Here is a 15,474-nt window from a genome sequence, read left to right as displayed (position 1 = left end):
GTGGTATCTCATGACTATAATATCAACAAGTTATTGTTGTGATCGACCAACTTATACAAATAGCAGCGTGCAAGACTTTGTAGGGATATGAAATGGATTGATCACATAGGTTCAGTCATGGGTAAAGCACGTGGTAGACTTCGGTTTATTGATAGAATGCTGGGAAAGTGCAATTAATCTACAAAAGAGATCGCTTACAAATCATTCGTGCGAACAGTTCTGGAATATTGATCAAGTGTGTGGGACCCTATCCAGGCAGGATTAACAGGTGATACTGAACGTATACAGTAAAGGGCAGCACTAATGGTCACAGGTTTTTTTAATCCGCCGGAGAGATTTAAGAGACGCTGAAGGAACTGAAACGGAAGACTCTTGAAGATAGACGTAGACTATCCTGAGAAAATCTGTTAACAGAGTTTCATGAACTGATTTTAAGTGATTACCGTAGGAATATACTAGAACCCATACCCATCACTCATATAGATGATAAGATTAGAATAATTTCTGCACACACCCGAGGCATTCACACAATCGCTGTTACCACAACCCAAACGTGCGTGGAACAGGAAGATACCCTAATACCTCGTACAGTGGAACGTACCCTCTGCCATGCACCTCACGGTGGTTTGCAGAATATAGGTGTAGATGTAGAGCCTCGGCAAAAAGAACAGAAACTGAGCTTAAGAATAAGTAATTTGTTAGCTGCGACTTTGTGATAAATTTATTCAATCCAAATTCCTGTAATATATTCACTAGAACATAAATTAAGCACTAGAGCAGTCAGCTAACGAAAAATATCATATAAAAGAACTTAAAAAATAACTTGGATTATCCGTCAGCGAGGCATAATAGTGCGAGTTCAGAGCATCTGTCTATGAGGGCGGTGAATATTCGCTCTTGCCTGGAACAACGGCACGTGATACTGTGTGTGTGTCTGGAATGGAACCAAGTTCAGTAGGGTGCATCGGCACGACGAGGCACGTGACTTTCACTGCACTGCGACTAAATGCCAAAAGTGACTCTCGTGGTGTCCAGAACGGTAGGGAGATTTTCAGCACCCCGCGCAGGACAAACGTAAACCGTATCCGCCTGTCAGACGGATGTTCCGTGCTAAGTGCTAAACCGTTACCATTAGCATTAGGATGACGACAGTACTCTCATAAATCGGTTGAGCGACTAAAACGAGACCCGGACTTCCGCACTCCGGCCTCCCAAATTGAAGTGCGCTGTTTCCGGCGTGACACGCCGTGATAACAGGTCTACGGAAGCTACCACTGTAACGGGCAGTTTAGGCCGGGAAAGGACCCCGGACGACGGCGGCGGAATGCGGAATTGCGCGCTTCCATTACGGGCATTAAATAAACAGGTGAGCTGATACTCGGGGGCTAAAACGCCATTAATAATTCGGCGGGCGACCGCGGGGGGCGCACCGCCGCGCCGCCACTTGTTGCACAGCGCAGCCGCTCCCGACTGCCGCCAGCTGCCAGATACTCCGTCACTTGTCCGCGGGCAGCGCCACATACGGCGCCCCACTGTACCTGGATGCTGGATCAGCATAACAAGGTAACAGACGGACAGCTGTTTACCACAGCAAAAAACCAGTCATAGAATGATAGCCGTCTGTTCTGTTCACCATTGACATATCGCATAGGCGTCTAAGGTGACAGTTGACACGATTTTGCTCTCAACGCTGGCGTACTGTTGCACAACTGTTGTGGTTGGTTTCTCAGAATTTGCTTCGTTTCTCTGTGCGGAGTGTTTATTTTGTGCTACAGAATGTCCTAAACTCGTTGCCAAAGTACGCAGAAAACGAATAAGACTATAGTCTCAATAACAATACTCACCTCTTACTGCCACCGCCATATTGTATGAACACACAAACGTCGAGGCCCTCGAGAAAGACAGGCCGCGGCGCGTACGTCACGAAGGTAAGCTTGAAAGCGCTGGCTCGCTCAGCTCAGCGTACAAAATACGTTCCTGAACCTGTTAACTCGCAGCTGAACGTGTACTTACTAAAGAAATTGCATCTTCTACTGCAACCTGTTACTATAAAGTCTTATTGATTAACAGTACTATGACAAAACTTAATTTAAGACCAATACTCAGTATAAATTGTATAACGGCTCGTTTATAACATTTAGTTTCTTCTGCTTAACAGTTTTCGTTTAATACAGGAAGTGGTGCCTTATGCAACTGATAATCATTTTGGCATGATTTTAATTTATTGTACCCCAATACAGCCGTTCAGATCACCGACGTTAAGCACTGTCGGGAGTGGCTGGCACTTGGTTGGGAAACCAACCAGGCCGCCATGAGCTGTTGCCATTTTTCGGGGTGCACTAATCCTCGTGATGCCAACTGAGGAGCTACTCGACCGAATAGTAGCGGCTCCAGTCAAAGAAAACCATCGTAACGACCGGGAGAGTGGTGTGCTGACCACACGCCCCTCCTATCCGCATTCTTAACGGAGGATGACACGGCGGTCGGATGGTCCCGATGGGTCACTTGTGGCCTGAAGACGGAGTGTCAGTACAGCCGTAACTGTGGCCTGTGGACTTCGGATCATTGTAGGACTAATAACAGTGAGACTCCATACTAGCGGATTCCACTAGAATATGCAATTCTCTTTGATACGTACACGCCTAGTTAGGAGGTGTAGAAAAGTACTTTGTCTGCTGAGTTGTGCGAGTGAGCGAGCGCAGGCCTACTTTCGTGACGTACGTGCCGCGGCCTGTCTTTCTCGTAGGCCTCGGACAAACGTAAACCAACAACAACGCACTCTTCCATGCTTGCCTGTCAGTCACTTTGTTGTTTCGATCGATGTATGCGAACAGGAAGCTAGGAAGTAATTAAAATTAGTATTATGTTAGCTTCACTGACGTAAACCTTCATTATGGACAAAACGATATTCCACAGACGTCAGTGATCGCTTGTTTTGAAAATATTACTGTTTTCGGCTGTCAGCAGTCATCTTAAGATCTACAAGAGAAATCAGTTTAAAAGTTGAAAGAGAAGTTAAAGCATATGTGTGGTTTGAGTCTGAACAGCAAGTGTGTAAGCTGTAAATAACTTTGCTTTAATGTTGCAATCTTATCACAGAAATACACGCATTTACACAGTTAACAATGTGACAATGTTACGACAGTTGTGAAGCAAACGCATATCGTCCTCCGAAAGTGAAATAATCCTAAACCCTACAGTGGTAAATTTTAACTAGAAGTTTCTTTACAAAATTATTCTTACGACTACGTCATGATGTTGACCAGCACTACGATAAATCATCCGATTCAGGTTCAAAGTTTGGTACAATTTACGATGACAGTCAAGTCTACGGAGGATGGCTAGTTTTGTGACAAGTTGAGCAGAAGGTTACCCAAGGTCGCTCGAGTTTACAGTGGACGCCAGCTGGTGAACCAACAAGTTTACGCCTCTGCGCGCAGTATTTACCTTAGCTGCGATGAGCTGTCGTCTGCTTGGCTACTCTCGTCCTCTGAAATTCCTATAAAACTAATTAAGCCTTTGCTGATTTTTCTAGCAGAAACTTTCCCTGCATTTCTCGTTATGCGAGAAAACGTGTACTCATCCCTAGTCTGGGAATATGGCGATATGCAAGTGCATGGCTGGAGCAACGCGCATATTAAAATGCCCTCTCAGTCCTCGCAAGGACAATTAACTAACTGGTTGGTTCGTTTCTCCACAGTGGGAGACCAACGACGCTTCAGCTAATATCTAGGTGAATGTCAGCCACAGAGAACGCAGTGTTCACTCAAATTTCTCCTCTGCGTCATACAGAGCGTTATGCACCCCGTTCTGCACTTCACGCCAGTTCAGAAAAGAGTCCTTGAAAATTTTGCTCTTGTGTTTCTCGTAGCCAAACTCTCTCCCCACATGGGTTCTTTCGTTCTCCACGTCACGGCTTTTTTCGACCAATAGGAGCATTCCTCTTATTTTGTGGAAACTCTCTCCGCCAATCGCAAGGTCCCTACCATTGAACTGCGTCGAAATGTCGGCACTTTACTCTTTCCTAGTTTGTTTCCGGCAATCGGACGTTTAGTGCCCGCTCACATGTGTACAATTCGCTGTTCACAAGATCAACTGTATCACTGGTTTTGTTCTTATCTATTTGGAAATTTTCTAAAGTTTCTTTCTGTACTACTTCTGGTGGCCCATTACTTGCTCTGCAGTATGTGTCACCTGGTTGGTCGGTGACTCCCGCTATGGGACATCCCGTAAGAGGTTTTCGTTGTGCCTCCCATGGTGTGGCCTCTGCCTCTGCCCGCACTGTCTTCCACACAAAATGTTTCCTCTCGCTGCTTGTTTCACCTTCTGCTCATTGAAATGCATTATATAGGAGTGCCATCCCTTTTGTATCACATACTTATAGGCATATCTGCTCATTACTGACAAATGAGTTAGGGGTCATATTCACATTCCCATTATGATGTATAAAACTTTTATGTAAGATGCGAAATCGATCTTCATTTATTTTGCCACCTTACACATATTATGTCAAATTTGAAATACAGTAAAATAAAGTGTTGTCATAACATAACACAGATACTGTATTTTCCTCCCGTCACTGTGGAACCAAATTGTGTGTGATCATAATCTGTCTGATCAAAAGTCTCCAGGCACCAATTAGTGTCCATCCTTCGTGTTTATGACAGTTTGAGCTTGCTGGTGACATTTTCAGTGAGGTGTCTGAATGTCTGAAGAGGAATGGCATCCCATTCTTCCTCAAGAGCCGAATCCCAAGAACGTAGTGAAGTTGCATAGTGGGACCTCGAGCTGAGTCAACGTTTTCTGCGTGGTCAGAACAAAAGACTGATAACCGAAGAGACCTGGGTTTGATTCACGGATGAACCGGAGATTTTCTCCGCCTTGGGACTCGGTGTTGTTTCCTTACATTCATATCGTCGTTACTGAGATGAAAATCGTCTCAGACACACTGTCGTATCCTCTTTCCAATACCGAGATGGCTCCATGGGCACGAAGAGGAAGCCAATAAACTGAAAAAAAAGTCGGCTTTCTAACTTAGCCCAGAGGTGTGCTGTTGGAGCTAGATCGCGATTCTGTGCAGGCTAGTCCATTTCAGGAATGTTACTGTTCACAGCCTATTGCCTCGCAGAAACTACTTTATAACAGGGTGAATTCTTTATGTGAATGCTTCGTGTCTGTTATTTCGGACATGTCCGGATAAACAGACACCACACATTCATATAATTGATTCACCTCGCTGGGCAATGCATCCACCACATTCAGTACGCATGCACAATTACATTCTACCTCCTGTGGGAATCTCAAAGTAGCGAGCATGGAGAACATATACGGACACTGCGGATAAGTGGCGCTTGATGGGAATAGGAGTCGGCCCAGAGGCTTGTCGGCATATTCCACACAGTTGCATTGAGCAATATGTCCGGAAGGCACAGTGGTTAACGCAACTGCCTAGTTCGTAGGACATACTAGGTTCAAATCCCGGTACAGTAGACACTTTTCTCGTCGGCGCTGATTACACATGACGTCCCTATTGAGCTGACATCAGTAGGTCCTTCCTTCTCCTTTCCCACCACCTTAACACAGCACGCACTCTCATGCCGATACCTCCGAACTGTTCGTCTACTCTGTGTAACAGAATGGAACACATACAGCCGTCCTTACGACGTTATTTATTATACGGCTACACGTTTCGGTGCTTCTGCGTATCATCTTTAAGCTTTAACAGACGCTGAGGGGGTTACTCCATCGTCATTTAAGGCCTGAAGATGGTGCACTGAAGCACCGAAACTGGTAGTCATATAATAAGTAACATCGTAAGGGCGGGAGTAGGTGTTCCACTTTATTACGTAAGTGAAGAACCGAAATCCCTCAAACCTCCAATCAGGAGGATGTACATACAAAAAAACATGATGATCCTCTACTATCCACAGTACAGGGTGCTGTAAAATGTGTTCATATTATTCCTCAATTAGCGTTTTCTTAAACGTAATAAGGAGATCACTCAGTTACCACGAGAAACAACCCCATACCATAACACTACCTCGTCCGTACTTTCGCTCTTGGCACTAGACATGATGACAGGTAACGTTCTGCAGCCATCCGCCAAAACCCAAACCCTCCCTTCGGATTTCCACAAGGTATAGCGTGATTCATCACTCCAAAACACTCGTTTTCAGTCATCCGCTGCCCAGTGGTGTTGCTCTTCACACCACCTTAAGCACTGCTTAGTACTGACTACAGAAATATGTGGGTTATGAACGGCTACACTCGCATGGACGTCTTTTTCCTTCTACCTTTAGCTTACCCAACGCAAAAACTTTAATCCTTGTTGCTTTCACTTTCTGCTTATTGTACCAAGGAGAGGAGAGGGGAACTGTTCATGTCTGTTCATCAACCGAACATTAGTTGCCGGCTGCTGTGGCCGAGCGGTTCTAGGCGCTTCAGTGCGGAACCGCGCTGCTGCTACTGTCGCAGGTTCGAATCCTGCCTCGGGTATGGATGTGTTGATGCCCTTGGGTTAGTTAGGTTTAAGTGGTTCTAAGTCTAGGGGACTGATGACCTCATATCTTAGCTTGTCTCCTAGTTATTTACAAAATTTCAGTGTTCCGCTCGTCGACTGGTGGCCAGATGAATTGCCAAAGCATTAAATTGCCAGGATCCAGATATCTGCGCACTTGGTTTGACGTGGTCTTCTTTGGTGCATGCCAAAATATCGATGACGTCCATTGTACGCTCCAGAAATTCTCATCTGCTAAAAGAAAAACCTAGTCCACTACACACACACGATAAAAGAAAAAAATCGAGGATGCTACAAGTTATGGAGTTTAAGGGTAGACTATGAAAATGCCATCGATGATTTGTCCCCGCGAACCATATAACAGAAAAGAAATTTGAGGAAAAAATGCTTGTTCTAAGTGACTTGCGAAGCAAGAAAGCACGATCCCAGAACATTAGCACAGATATCGTCAGAAGTAGCGTACCCACAATAGTTTAGAATGTAAGAAAGGTGAGGCAATACCTCAGCAGACATTACGTATCAGCAGTCGGTCAGATAGTCGTGAATCTAGTGTTAACAAAATGTTTGAAATCTCCTCTATAAACTTCATTCATAAAACTATTCTTATAGTTTTGAAAGTAGACTCTTCATGCTGTCTTCGGCATGGTTGTTATGCTGCTTCCAGTTGAAATTCAAATGGCTCTGAGCACTATGGGGCTTAACATCTGAGGTCACCAGTCCCATAGATTTAGAACTACCTAAACCTAACTAACCTAAGGACATCACACACATCCATACCCGAGGCAGGATTCGAACCGTAGCAGCAGCGCAGGCTGCTTCCAGTCTTTGAGTTATTGTTAGCAGGCGGTTTTTCCGTGAAGTATATCCATTATTGAACGAAACCTGTTTATACTTCCGACTGTACACATGTGACCACTCTAGGTCTAGAGTTGCAACGGGGAAAAGTACCAACGCTCGATCAGAAATGAAACAATGCCTTGGTCAGCAAGCAACGAATTACAAAGATAACTTCCTAGCAGATTAAGCAGTAAGGAGTATCTTCAGATTATTTGAGAAATTACTTCCATATTCGCGAGCTGGGTCGTTTGCTGCTATGCAGACGAGTTACCGCAAACACGCTGTGAATAGCTTGGGAGTAGCCATCCCGATAACGCTTTCCCTTACGCAAAAGTCCGAACACTCCCTTCGTCCTAAGGGGTAGATTGTTGTCCTCACATGCAACTGACATTGTTCTTTTCTGCCTAAACGCTTAATTTTCTTTGACCCCTGGGCGCAAGTAACTCTCACAATATTTACGATAATCAAATCTGATCCTTCTTTGATTATCTGTTAGCCCTTCAGAGACAAGATTTTTGTGTTTTGATGGTCATGTAAATATGTAACTGAAATGTCATCACTGTTTTGTAAATAACGAAGGTATGTGACACACAAACACACACACACACACACACACACACACACACACACGCACGCGCGGCCGGCCGGTGTGGCCGTGCGGTTCTAGGCGCTACAGTCTGGAGCCGAGCGACCGCTACAGTCGCAGGTTCGAATCCTGCCTCGGGCATGGATGTGTGTGACGTCCTTAGGTTAGTTAGGTTTAATTAGCTCTAAGTTCTAGGCGACTGATGATCTCAGAGGTTAGGTCGCATAGTGCTCAGAGCCATTTGAACCATTTTTGAACACACAAGCGCGCGCGCACACACACACACACACAACTATGTTGTGTCATACATGCTCTGGGCCGAAAACAATCTACATAATACATATTTATTCACGAACCTCCTACGCTATCGTAGCTGGAGGAGAGGTGCGCGATAGCGGGAGGAGGGGGGGGGGGGGGAGGGGGACGTTCTAACCGGCTTACCAGCGGACTTCATTGAATTAAAATGGCTCTTGCCGACCAAACATACCCCCTGCGGTTAACAACCGCAGTTGTAGAGTGGAGCCTGCTCCAGCTATTACCTTTGAAAGTCAGATATCGAAAAGTTTTTAAGAAAAAAATACCACCGTCCTGCCCAAAAATGCGCGTAAAAGCTACATTGGATTTCATGGGTAGTCACCTAGAAGAAGATTAAATTTAAAAAAATTTAAGGAACATAATAAAGGGCCCGTTAGAATTACAAGGATATAGAATATATAATGGGAAACCAGGACAGAGCATTATGAAGCAATGTTCCCAATTTGGAACAGGATTTATAGTGAACATAAAAATAATAGGTTCAATATATGATTTTCACGCTGTATCACCAAGAATTACATTTCTGACTTTAAATCGATGAACAAAACCTACCCTATTATAAATGCGCATACACCTTCAAATTAAAAAAAAAAATATTTCTAACAACAACAAAAAAGAGATAGATGAATTTTGGGATCTTCTCTACCAAACTATGAACAGAATAAATAAAAGAAATGTAAAAATCTTATTGCGGGACTTCAACGCCAGCTGGGAAAAGAAAGGAAATATAAATATATAATTGGAAAATGAAGCCCACATAACTCTACAAACAAGAATGGTCAAAGACTTGTAGAGCTCAGCAAAGAAGAAAACCTTATATACAAATCAACATACTTGTAGAGGTCCCCAAATAAACTTAAAGCATTGAAATACCCATACTGGAGGTAGGGGAGTAGCAGCTAGACCATGTCTGTATAAACAACTATTTTTGTAGGGAAATATACAACGTTAAGTATTGAGAGAAGTAGATACAGGCACAGACCACCGCTTAGTTAATGCTAAAATTAGATTCACTCCATTAAAGAAAAAGAATGAAAAAACAAATAAAACAAGAAGGAGGTATGACGCACACCAGCTAATTAAAATGGCAAATACCAATAAGTAACACAAACTATCTCGTACTCACCTGAAGATGGCTGCATGTTTGTTAGCCGAAATATCGTGCCAAGATGTCAACGTGATCCAGCTGCAAGCCCGAAATATGATGGACCAATAACACAAACCATTAAAGTAACAGATAATCTAGAAGAACTGGTACAAATCTCAAGAAATAAGCTGAGAATCTAGCTCCCTTGAACCCACGAAAAAAATGCGTTTGGTGGACTCCAGAAAGTGAGAAATTCCCTATGAAGGACAAAAAGTATGGTTAAAGTTTCAAACGCTCAAAACAGAAGAAAATGGCATTAATCTCAAAAATGAAATTAAAAACTCACACAAAACGTTAGGACAGTTAAGTGACAGTAACATTGAGAGGCACCCACATGCCTTGCTCATACTGTGGCATCAAGCAGTCAGGCCTGCGAGATGAGTGGTCTGCCAAGCGAGTGGATTCATTCTTAATTTATCGAGTAACATGAACTCTCGCACTCACAATTTAAGTTACAAGTTATCCTCCTATATGATTAATACGCAACGGAAACACGCATCTGACTATCAATAATTTACAGAAATCTGACTGTACACTACGCACTGGTAATACCACATTTTCTTTTTGTCTTTTATTTAACGGCTTTTGTCAACACGTGGCCACCGCACTGAATATGAATGGCGCACACATTATAAATTCGGGACATTATGACAACACACAATTCGAAGAAATAGTCTACCAATCTTTTTCTTTTCACTATCTTATTTATTCCAATAAATTCTCTAACCTAAACACACAAATTCTACAACCTACAACAATAACACATGAGAAATTCCGCCCAGTGGGCATGGCTTTACAATAGTGAATCTCTATATTATGGTCTCGTAATTATTTTTAATGCTACAGTGCACTTTCTGGATAGGATGGTGGATCTTTTATTATACCTCACACTTCGACTCTCACAATCATCACCACGAAACTTTCCTCCAGACCGAGCGGTACCGAAGGAACAAGCATAACCCACTAATCTTTTGAAACTACCTCGCTACTCTCCCATGCAAACCACACATACCCAAATTACATGACATACACCACACTACAACATGAAATACTACACAGAGAATGGTCACAACATTATCACTTTCAGCTTTCCCACTTCAATTAATATTTATCCCAGTTTCACACGACACTGCCCCACTTTGTAATTCTACTTTCCTACTGTGAACTCTGGAGATATATGCACGTCTTCCTGTGCAATGCAAGCCAAGTGGCGTTGCTGGATAGACGGCCGACTCACCTTGATTCTCTCTCAGAGTTTAAATCTAGCGTCACACGGAATCATATCACACAATTTAACATTAAGAACATCACACACACGAGTCCTCAACTGATACCATGGACGAGTACTTCTCTTTATCCTTTGTCTCATATACAGATTGAGACTCACACAGTACTCACTACGTGGAAGTACTCGTCTCTAATTTCAAGTCCGGCACACGCCATTTCTTAAATATTTCAAGTTATGGTACACACGCTATTTCTTAAATATTTCAACTTATTGTACACACGCTAGTAATTCAGCTTAACTTAAGCACACGGAAGTATTTCAACTTATTGCTACACGTGGTTTCATTGTGACCGTTGGTCACTTCCGAAGATTACTACTATCCCATTAATATTACCTGCCTGGCATTTAATTTTCCCCACAAAAGTTCCTGAAATAGAGAAATTATTATTTCAAACTACTCTTAAATATTCCACATGCATACCATGTCTCCACTCTTTCGTCATTACGGAGCACAACTAAAACAGGTCTTAACAGCACAAGATCCAGCGGCAGAGTGCTGAAACATGGCCGTTCTCGAGGTCCTCTCCCATCTCTGTCGAGGTGGGGGAAGCACCTTGCTATCGTATTGGTCAGCCACATTTCAGGCGCTCAAAGCTCTGGTAAATTTCATCTCTTTGGTCCCACCAAAGGTGGCCAAAGGATCGACTCAAAGATGATCATATATTCACATTCACTATCTGCGGTTAGCAGACGACCGTACATTCATTCATTTCACAGATCTCACCAAACTGGATGTAGGGATTTACTTTGTGGGAGTGCACATGTGATCAGTTAAATAAATAAATTGTCATCCTTTCCCACATTGGTATCCGGCTTCGCTGTATTAATTGAAATTGAGTTATTTTACAAAAAAATGTGTTGTTCTGACAAAAATAATGAAGTATGTTGTACCTATTTTCAATGTCGGGCGGTACTGTACCCTTTCAACATGAAGTCATAATAAACTCTATAGAAGACAGTTACCACAAAACCAATTCCAGGAACTATGACAAAACTTAGGGAAACAACTAAAACAGTATAAGCCTCCAACACTAATACTAAAAGATAAAAATGGAAGGATGGCACACAGTAACAAAGAAAATGCAGAAATCGTGGCAAAAGTATTTAAGAAACTTATGAATTTTCACGAACCCGAAGAAATCTTACAAATCGACATAAACACCCCAATGAAAACCGAACCTAACAAATTAGCTCTCCCCCTCTCCAACTTTACAAGAAATAGAAAAGGTACTCAAAGGACAAAAAAATTATACGGTATGTGGAGAAGACCTCCTTACACAAGGCCCTAACAAAATTTTTATAACGAAGCAATTCCCTCAACGTTTTGCTACAGCCATCATACACCTACTAAACAGGAATGGGAATGAGAGCATTCTAGATAGTTACAGAGGAATCTCTTTCCTAGACTGCGGATACATGATTTTATCCAAGATTCCATTTGGAAGAATCAAGGAAGAACTAGAATAGGAGCTATGGAAATACCACGAAGGTTTCAGACCATGGAGAAGCTGTGCAGTTTAGTTTAAAATTGATTATGGTATACTACATGAAACAGAACGAACCTCTTGCAGTAGATTTTAAGAAGGCATGTGACTGCCTCCATAGACATTCAGTGGCAAAAATTGTTAGGGATTTGGGACTCCATAAAAAAGTACTCTAACCAACACCAAATCGAAGGTTAAGTTTAGAGGAGAAATTTCTGACCATAGAAACACCTTTAAAACAAGGTGGCTATCTATCACCATTATTGTTCAACTGTGTCCTGGACTACATAATGAGTGAGTGGTACAAGGATAACCCAAAGAACTTAAGAACTGGAAGTGCTAAAAATAATGTAAGTTTTAACTGCTTGGAGTTTGCTTATGAACTTGCTCTCCTAGGCGATAATGTTCAAGAAACCAGCAAAACGTTAAATCACTGCATGAAATAGCACAGAAAATTGGCCTCAGAATATCATTTGAAGAAACAGAGATTATGCAAGCGACTTTCAAATAAAATTACAGTAGGAGAAAAAGAAATCAAAATTTTGATAAATTTAAATATTTAGGTGAAATAGTAACTTAGAGTCTAAATGAGAAACCATCATGGCAGAACAGAATAAAAACTGAACAAAGCAAATTATATTAAAAATACACATACAACAAAAAAAGCCTATCCATAGACGCAAAATGAAAACGATTACACAACCAGAAATAAGTAGGTGAAACCATCTTCAGAACAAGTGATACAGCGGCAACTGACAAAACACTAAAGATAGGAAAAGGAATAGGACAATTAGGACATTCATAAATAAACAATATCAAGTAAATAGGCATTGGAGAATAGCTTCAAATGAAACAGTGTACAAGAAAATGGAACCAGTAATGAGCACGCTCAGGAAGAAGCGTATACAGTTCTTTGGACATCTGATGAGAATTCCACAAAATAGAATCAGTAAGGGAATAACAGAAATGGTAAGACCACCATTAAGTGAATCACAGAAATGAAGGGAGCTATAAGAGAATTTCAAATTACAGTAGACGACTTAAAAAACAAAACCAGAATACTGCGTGACACGCAAACCAGGCTACAAATGAAGATCAATAAAAGATCTGTAGGAAGAGTGGCCTCAGACGAAGAAAGAAAAAAAATATCTGAAAGAACGAAGGAGTATTGGGCAGACAGAAGAGCAAAACACCCATCATAAATTCTAGCAATCCCTGAATAACTACTGTACTATTCAATTTCCTAATGAATTGTTTTCATCTCTATTGTATTACTCAATAATAAAAACCTGTATAAACCTCTTTATAACTAACTAAAGTAGCCCAATGATGACAATAAAAGAAAAATAATAAACAAAAGAACAGCACAGATTTATATCAAAATTAGTACTTATGCTTCTCCCTTGTCAGTGACTTTGCCATATATTTTATGAAAGACAGCAGTGTCACTGGGGGCCGTGAAATATGCGTTGCAATAAAGTACTGTCTTAGGTAGCCTCGTGAGTATGGTACGCCTCGTGATAATAACTGGCCAGCACGTGATGCTGTAGGAAGAATTTTATATCTGACAATGCGTGTTACCTTCTGTGTGTTTGTTTCTGATGGTTCATAAGATATGTAGTAGTACGGGACGATACGAATATTTTTATACCTGTATGGTTGTCATTATGCGTAGTATTTCAATGTTCTGATTTGTATTCATGTTCTATAACACTTTATAATGGGATAACGTAGTTCAGAAAAATATTGCAGTAAAAATATCGTACGTTTGACAACTGGTGCGTAATATTCTCATTACCATTTTCTGTAAGGCATGGATGCGTAGGTGAGTGACATCAGATGTGCAGGTGGAGTTTCAGAGAAGCTTATTTTCCTCAAAGCATAGCAATACCAATCTTTATGAGTCCCTTCCATAGGTATCCAATAGCACAGCATCCTGCAAACTTAGAGCTTTTCTGGTTTTTTGATCCGTTCTATTGGCTTGGCCCACGTAGCGGATTAATCCCCACAACAATAAAAAATGAGGTCCCGTCTCCAATAGCCATCAGTAGCGTGGGTCTGTATGATATTCTTCCCGCCACCGTTGTCTCGTGGGTATAGGCCTACCCGTTTTTTGGAACATATCCCACTGTTAAGTTCAGATTGCTTTACGTTGTCTAGAATGTCAACGTTGATAAAGCAATCAACGCGTTTACATCGATTTATCAATTAATAATTTTCTTAGGAAAGATTGCGTTTTGTATACAATTAAATTCGCGTGTAATGCAAGAACTTATGCTTTGTTCTTGTTCTCTATCAGACCACGTGCCTTCAGCATAAACATTTTGGTTAAGTTCAGTGTTTCCCCTGTGTTTAAGAATTAATGGTTCAAATGCTTCAAATGGCTCTGAGCACTATGGGACTTAACATCTGTGGTCATCAGTCCCCTAGAACTTAGAACTACTTAAACCTAACTAACCTAAGGACATCACACACATCCATGCCCGAGGCAGGATTCGAACCTGCGACCGTAGCAGTCGCGCGGTTCCTGACTGAGCGCCTAGAACCGCTAGACCACCGCGGCCGGCTAAGAATTAATGCATGCTAGTTCGCGGAGGGTAAGTTTTTCATAGCACGTAATGTGAATGAATTTTATCAGGTACAACAGATTTAGTGTATGAAAGCTAGGACCCTGTACTGGTCTCTAGCAGTCTAAATTTCCCTAATCATTCCATCAATTAATAGCCTTGAGCCATTTTTCTGCATACCTTGAAGCGTGTTCTTACAATTATTAGCCTACATCCTCTAGTTTGAACCTGTCCTCTATGTGGTACCGACGTCTATTTCAGTCTGCAATTTGCACTTAGGAAGCCCTCTGATTAGATCAGGCTAAGATTCCTGGAGGTAACATATCCTATACAGATGGTAATAATTTCGCATATCAAATGATGTCGAATTTATTGTGTCTTTTATGATGTGACTTCGATCCGTGTGCTCATGATGAGGTCCCATACTCCAAAGAGCGTAGGGGACGATGCGGGAGACCCACACCACCTACTAGGCAAGGTCCTAGCGGCGGTTTTTTGCCATTGCGTTCCTCCGACCGTAATAGGGATGAAGGATGATAATGAAGACGACTCAACAACACCCAGTCATCTCGAAGCAGGGAAAATCCCTGACCCCGCCGGGAATCGTACCCGGGACCTCGTGCGCGGGAAGCGAGAACGCTACCGCAAGACCACGAGCTGTGTCTGTCCCTAAATATTGTTTCGAACTGCATGATGCCACAAGTACTTAGTAAAATCAACCCTTGTATGTATC

Source organism: Schistocerca piceifrons, chromosome 4 (assembly GCF_021461385.2).
Source record: "Schistocerca piceifrons isolate TAMUIC-IGC-003096 chromosome 4, iqSchPice1.1, whole genome shotgun sequence".
Classification (NCBI taxonomy): Eukaryota; Metazoa; Arthropoda; class Insecta; order Orthoptera; family Acrididae; genus Schistocerca; species Schistocerca piceifrons.
This window is presented reverse-complemented; position numbering follows the sequence as displayed.